The sequence below is a fragment of the Hirundo rustica genome, chromosome 8, assembly GCF_015227805.2.
Source record: "Hirundo rustica isolate bHirRus1 chromosome 8, bHirRus1.pri.v3, whole genome shotgun sequence".
Taxonomy (NCBI): domain Eukaryota; kingdom Metazoa; phylum Chordata; class Aves; order Passeriformes; family Hirundinidae; genus Hirundo; species Hirundo rustica.
Genome location: NC_053457.1, coordinates 35,609,330 through 35,616,487, shown reverse-complemented (window position 1 = coordinate 35,616,487; position 7,158 = coordinate 35,609,330).

Here is a 7,158-nt window from a genome sequence, read left to right as displayed (position 1 = left end):
CAGACACAGGCCGGGGGGCTCTCTTAGAATCCCAGAATCACTGAGGTTGGAAAAGAGCTCCAACACCACCGAGTCCAACCTGCGCCCGATCCCCTCCTTGGCACCGAGACCAGAGCTCTGAGTGCCATGTCCGGTTATTCCTTGGGCACCTGCAGGGATGGGGACTCCATCACCTCCCTGGGCAGCCCCTGCCAAGGCCCGACAAGCCTCTTCCCACCATTTGCACAGGAGAAGTTGCACTTGTGTAGCTCTCCCAGCCATTTGTGTCTCACTCCAAGACTGGGTTATAGTGAGCGAGCTTTGTTCTTTCAATTGAAAAGATGCTTTCAGAAAGAGGTCACAGACAGAAAGGTGAAACAGATGTTCCCAAAGGCAATTCTTGCCCAGACCCCTACTCCTGTTTCTTGAAATTGCTGCAATTATCATACCAAGAGCTGTTTCATGTGTCAGGGACCATCCCCTGAGGCTGAGCTGGCAGCACCAATCAGCAGCTGACAGCGTCTGGCACCAGGGAGAAAAATTACCTGTATATTGTAATAACCTTTGTTAGTTGAAGCCATGGTGAGAACAACCACTTGGGAAAATGCTGATGAAATTTCTGGTGCACACACTCACAAGCCATAATAAAAAGAAAGATAAAAATCATTATAGCAGCAGGAACAATTCCCTGCTGCTCTCCCAGGAAATGCCTCCCACCACCCCAGAAGGTCCTGCAAGGTCCTGCACTTTGACAGCTGCCCATGGGCATCGCCCTGTGGCTGCCCACAGGGACATGTCCTGGCCAGGGAGCACTCAGGGATTTCGGGTTCCTGATCCCATCATGTTTTCCAGGGGGAACACGGACATTTCACAGAGAACACGTGTGATCTTGCTTCCTCAGACACCTTTTTAAGGACTTCAGAAGAAAACCTCAACTCCCGAGAAAAGCTAAAAACTACGGAATTCACAGAATTATAGAATCTCCTGCATTGGATGGGAGCCACGAGGACCATCGAGTCCATCTCCAGGCCCTGCCTGGGATATCCCCGAGAATCCCACCCCAAATTCACTTTTGTGCTCCCCCATTACCAACTTCAACATTTACTGTTCCCAAAATAAAGCCTGTCCTCCTCAAACCCCTCCCACTACCTGACTACCCCTACCAACTACCTGACCCATGAATTCAGCACGGACTCACGCTGAGTTATTTCCACATTTAAAACACCCTCACACGCTGAAATTCACCCATGGGCCTGACTGGAGAACGCAGCACAGGCTCTGGGTTTTTATGTGGTAGGACCCCCTTGGGACACCAGCACGCACCCACATAGTGGCTTTGAACCCCCGCACACTCACACCCTCTCCTGCCAGGGAACAGACCCAAATTCCAAAATTACCCACTCCAAAGGAGCATTTTGTCAGCCTACTGTGTATCAGCAGCCGGTGAGTAATTCCCAGCAGGTCTAAGATTAGCCAAGGAAGCGCCGTGACTCATCAGCCAAGCCTCCGCGCCGCTGGGAAAATTCAAGTTTTCTTTAGCAACGGAGCTTCAGCTGTGGAAATTATAAATAATTAGGGTTTGGAGAGGTGCAGTAACATGAGGATTCTTATTTAAACCTGACAGATAGTGGTGCCTGTGGCGCCTTTGTGCCAACGGCACCGCCGGTGCCCTGGCGCAGCCGGGCCCGTGCCCGGTGCCGCGGCACGCGGCGACAGCGCTCCGACCAGCGGAGCCTGATCCCCAGCCCTCATTAGCTCACACCCAGCAGCAAATTAAAACCACGCAGAGCCATTACAGCTCCTGCCGACGTGCAGCAAAACCACGGCGTGGGGGAAGAGTCACGGGCAGAACCGAAGCAGGCAGGATCCCCACCCCAGCCAGCCGGGAGCCGCGAAACCAGAGCAAGTTCCCACCCTGGAGCCAGCACACGCTCCAGAGCCTGGCCCCTGTGCCTGTGGGGCTGCAGGGCTGGCACCCCTCACCCCAGATCCCACTCTGCCCGTCCCCTCTGCTCTCCTGAGACCAGCTCTGCTGCCCAGCCCAAGCCTCTCCACCAGGAGCCACCTTCACCTTCAGCAGCCACCACCCGTGGCCCGAGTGACCTGGTGTCACCATCCCCGCGCCGGGCTTGGCAGCAGGGCAGCGCAGCCCCATTCCAGCCAAGGGTGTGCCAGTGTCTCCCTGCCTCGCCCGGCAAGCCCCTGGGACATCCCTCCACCCAACGGGGGAAAAGCACACAGGAGAGACGCCGAATTTCAGGGGATTTGGCCCCAAAGGTTTCCCCGCTCCAGGCTGGACACCGGGAAATCCGCCACAGAGGGATGGGCTCTGCTCCTGAGCCCTGGCAGCGCCTCCAGCCCCGGCACAGCCGGGCCCCTGCGCCCCTCGGGACCGATGCTGTGTCCCCTGTGCCCTCTCCATCCGCTGAGGGTGTGCCTTCGGCGATACTCCATCGGCACCAAGGCTTTGTGCAAGGAAAAGCAGCCCTTGCCCTGCCTAGAGCCAGCGGCAGGGGCTGTCCCACAGGCAGCTCAGCTGCCCTCATTCCCTGTTCCAGCTGCCTCCTGCTTTGAGCCACGTTGGGCCCCGCTTATCAAAGCCAAATGCTCCAGGTCTTGGTGCCTAATGCAAACCAGCTTGCAGTTTATGTGCTTTACCTCAGAAATCTGCTTTAAAAACAACCTCCCCAACTTTGTGTTTTATAAGATGCGCTTAAGAAAAAAGAGTTTAGGAGCAAGGAAATATTTTCCACACACGACAGACATTAGCCTGGGTTAAGGCAAACGGCCCTTTAATGGTGCTTGCCTGAGCCACCCGGAGGGTTGGGCACCCGTGCCCCATTCCCTGCGAGGCTCAGCCCGTTCCCTGTGTCCAGGCTGGTCCCTCCTGCGCAGGCAGAGCTCAGGCTGGAGGCACAGAAACGTGGATGAGCTCCGGTGAGAGCGGGGCTCCCTGGGCAGGGATGGACGGCAGGATGTGGGGAGCCAGGGCAGCCAGGGATGATCCAGGCACCCCGACTCGGGCTCCCTGCCCAGGGATGGGAACGGTGTGGGGCAGGGCACCCCGGGTCCCACCTGTTGGAGTCCAGGGCATTCCTTTGGTTGCCCTGGAGGGTCAGGGACCTGGGCAGGGGGGTCTGGGACCCCAGCCCAGAGCTCAGAGAGACACTGGCTTTGATTTCAGTCCATAGGAAAAACTTCCTACACTGAGAGAAGGTTTACATGCCACAAGAATGTGAGAAATAGTAGTTTAGCTTATCACAGAATGAGAAAATAATAGTTTTAGGTTCCTAGCATTGAAGTGAATGGGGACAAGATGGAGAATCTGGGGCGTTGTCTCCTTCTCCTTCTCCTTCTTCTTCCCTCACTCCATTGCTGCATTGACGTGGCACAAAGTAGTTAGTGAGGATTGGGTCAAAGTAAAGATGACCTTTTTAGTAATAGTGATAGACATTAGTAAAAAATAGTAAATAAGAAATACGTAGTAATTAGTATAAAAGATAAGGACAGCCCAGCTCGGGGGGAGATGTGAGGAATCCATGCAGCTGCGAACATCTTGTCGGACTCCGAGAAAATTGTAAGATAAGAAACAATAAACGAAGTATACAACCTTGAAAAATCTAAACCTGAGAACTCCGTCTCTTCCTTCAGCTCAGCTCGGAGCTGTGCAGAGGAGCAAAGACCCTGAAACCACCTCAATGTTAGAGTAAGCCCCCGACACCCACCTGCCTGCTGATGCTTGAGGGCGCTCCCTGCTCTAACAGCAGCGCCATAAATCCTGAGACACAGAGGAAAACACACTGAGGCTGCTTGGAAGTCCTCTGCTACAGGCAGGAATAAAAGAAATGGACAGTATATAATCTGAAGATCTACTAAAACAAGAAGATTCCCACATTCCAGAAGAGCAGGTATCTCTTTTGCCAGGATAAAGCTATTTTCACATTTAAAGCTCCATTTTCCCATGAGGGAACACTGCAGCCTCAGGAAGGATTACTGCAGTGAGGCCACAGCCAGGCGAGGAAGACAGGATCCCTGGGAAGTGCCCAAAGAGGGAACAGAGAACAGAAACCTTGAAGCTGGAAGAGAGGCAAGAGGAGAAGCTTTAGGGAAACATCACAGGTTTAGAAGCAGGTGCTACGATGGTTTTCCCCCTCCAAAATTTAATCTATAGATTTAGAATTTTGGCAAAGAGCCTTATTACAAAAACACTGATAGGTTTGATATTGGTTTGGATACTGGTGAGGGACTTGGACAAGGGCCTGGAGGGCCAGGACGGGGGGAATGGCTTCATCCTGACAGAGGGCAGGGTCAGAGGGGATAACTGGAAATGCTGCCCTGGGACGGAGGTGAGGCCCTGGCAAAGGCTGCCCCATCCCTGGCAGTGTTCCAGGCCAAGCTGGACCAGACTTGCAGCGACCTGGTCCGGAGGAAGGTGTCCCTGCCCGTGGCACGGGGTGGGACTGGATGGGAAGCACAGACAACGCTGCAGACCACTCACTAGTCCTGAATGTTACATTCAGGTTTTTAACCCAATGCAGCTTTTTCTCTGACAGGGGAAAAGACTGAATTAAGCCATTCCAACCTCATGTTATTAAAAGTGATATCTAGAATCTTCCACATTAATTTGCTTTTTTAAACCAGTTAAGAAATGAGCCATCGCTGTACTCTTGGCTTATGCATTGGCACTCGCTGAGAAATTATTTTCATTTATCTGCATAATGGCCAAGGCAAAGAAGCAATTTGTTACGAGATTCATCCTTTCAGCCTTGCCCAAACCTGAGTCATCTTTTCAGCGAGGAGCAGTGGGGCAGCTCTGGCAGCCCCCACACAGCCCCACAGCTGGGCTGGGCTTTGGTGCTGTGTAGGGCTGGGGTTTAGGCCGCCTCTGGCACTGACCCGTGTCCCCTGCACTCACCTGCCTCCCAAGCACCGTGTTCTCTGTTACCATGCTTGTACTGGAGCTCTCTGTGGCAGATCTTAGTCAAGTGTCAAAAATCCAGTGACTCACCTGCAGCACTGAAATGTCACTCCTCTGTTTCATTCTTTAGGCTGGCGTTAGGACAGACAGACAGACAGACAGACAGACAGACAGACAGACAGACACCTGTCACACCAGCGGGCATCACAAGGGACACAGGAAAAACAAGGAGACCTGTCACACCAACTCTTCCGTGCTCTCTGGAGGAGGGTCCCTGCCCAGCCCCTGGCACAAAGCAAATCAGCTTTGGAATCCTGCTGGCACTGGCATTTCCCCTCAGCAGGGGCTGGGGCAGGAATAGCCCATTGTTTGCTCCACAGCAATGTCAGGAATGTCACACACCCAGGTGTAAGGACAGAGGATCCCCGCCTGGACACAGCAGCCTGCAGGGGAGCACGGGGAAGGTCTCTGCCACGGACACAGGAACTCACTCCTCATCAGCCCCAAGGAGCAGAGCGCTGCCGGGAGGGCACCAGCTGGCAGTGCCAGTCTGTGCCCATCATGGGGCACTGGGCAAGGCCAGAGTCTCACTGTGCTGTGTCACAGCTGGCAGTGCCAGTCTGTCCATCGTGGGGCACTGGGCAAGGCCAGAGTCTCACTGTGCTGTGTCACAGCTGGCAGTGCCAGTCTGTCCACCGTGGGGCACTGGGCAAGGCCAGAGTCTCACTGTGCTGTGTCACAGCTGGCAGTGCCAGTCTGTGCCCATCATGGGGCACTGGGCAAGGCCAGAGTCTCACTGTGCTGTGTCACAGCTGGCAGTGCCAGTCTGTGCCCACCGTGGGGCACTGGGCAAGGCCAGAGTCTCACTGTGCTGTGTCACAGCTGGCAGTGCCAGTGTGTCCACCGTGGGGCACTGGGCAAGGCCAGAGTCTCACTGTGCTGTGTCACAGCTGGCAGTGCCAGTCTGTCCATCGTGGGGCACTGGGCAAGGCCAGAGTCTCACTGTGCCCCTGCCTGCTCATGACCCCAGAGCCACGGGCTGCCTGCGCAGGAACGCGGCCAGCACTCACCTACGGTCCCCGGAGACATCTCCTTGAACCTTGCAGCAGCCTTTCCACACGTGTGGGGGAGCAGCCCTTCACTGGAGATGGGAGCAGACAAGAGCTTTTCCTGGGAGTAGTGAGGAGTAGGCTCCTGGTTGATTTTGTTTGCCTTTTAAAATTATTTCTGAGTGAACAGAAGGCCCCTTGTACCTCCCTGCAGCTCACTGCTGTCATGCTACAGCAGTGCTTGGCAGCACTTTTGGGCAGGGGTTTTGTACAGTGCACAACTGTGTGAGCAGAAAACACAAAAACCACCTCACAGCCATCGGGTCAGCCCAGGCCTAGCTCGAGAAGATGCTAGAACAAACCTCACAAAGAGGCCCTGAGGCCAGACAGGCAGGAGCTAAGAAAGGCAGGGCTGTTCGTCCAGGAGCAGGAGCACCCCCAGCACAGGAGCTCCTCTGCCAGCCTGGGTAAACACCCACTGCACAAAGGCTTCACACAAGGTGCAGCAACACATCTCCCGCTATATACTGCTGTCCTTCTTGCACTTATTTTTGGAAAACAGGAAGCTCATTGATTTGTTTGCAGAGGTGACCAAAATGGGCTCGGGAAACAGCTGTCCTGGTTCAACAGCTCATGCTCCACAGCACAGCCTTCCTGCTGTTCTAGGGGACGCAGATTTCACCCAGAGTGCTGGGCTGGGACTCAGCAGCAGGGTTTTGGGGCTGAGCCCTCCTTGTGACACTTTGTTGCTGAAAGGGGAAGCTCTGACCTCTCTTGCTGACATTCAAAGACCGCAGTGTGAACCAGCACAAAGCAGGAAAACGCGAGGCTGTGTGATTTCCGACCCGCTCGCTCTAAGCCAGCGAGAGTTCATCCCTGTGCTGGCTGCAGCACATCCAGCTGACAGGAAGCAGGATCAGTGCAGAGATCCTGCAGCTGCAAGGAACCTCCCACAGACAGCACTGAGCACGGACACGGAACTGTTTTCTCCAGCACCAGAAGAGACAGATCACCTCAAATCAATGTCTCTGGACTGAGGGAATCCAAGGAAAGGCTAGACTAATGCAAACCCAAAAAATGAACTGATACAGTTCCAAAACCCTCTCCATAGGTCACTTCAGTTTGTGAACCGTTTGAATTTGGCAAAAAAGCTGTTGGTGTGCTGGTTTAGAATCGTGCATCAGCTCTCGGTCGTGGGTAGGGAGAGGATCC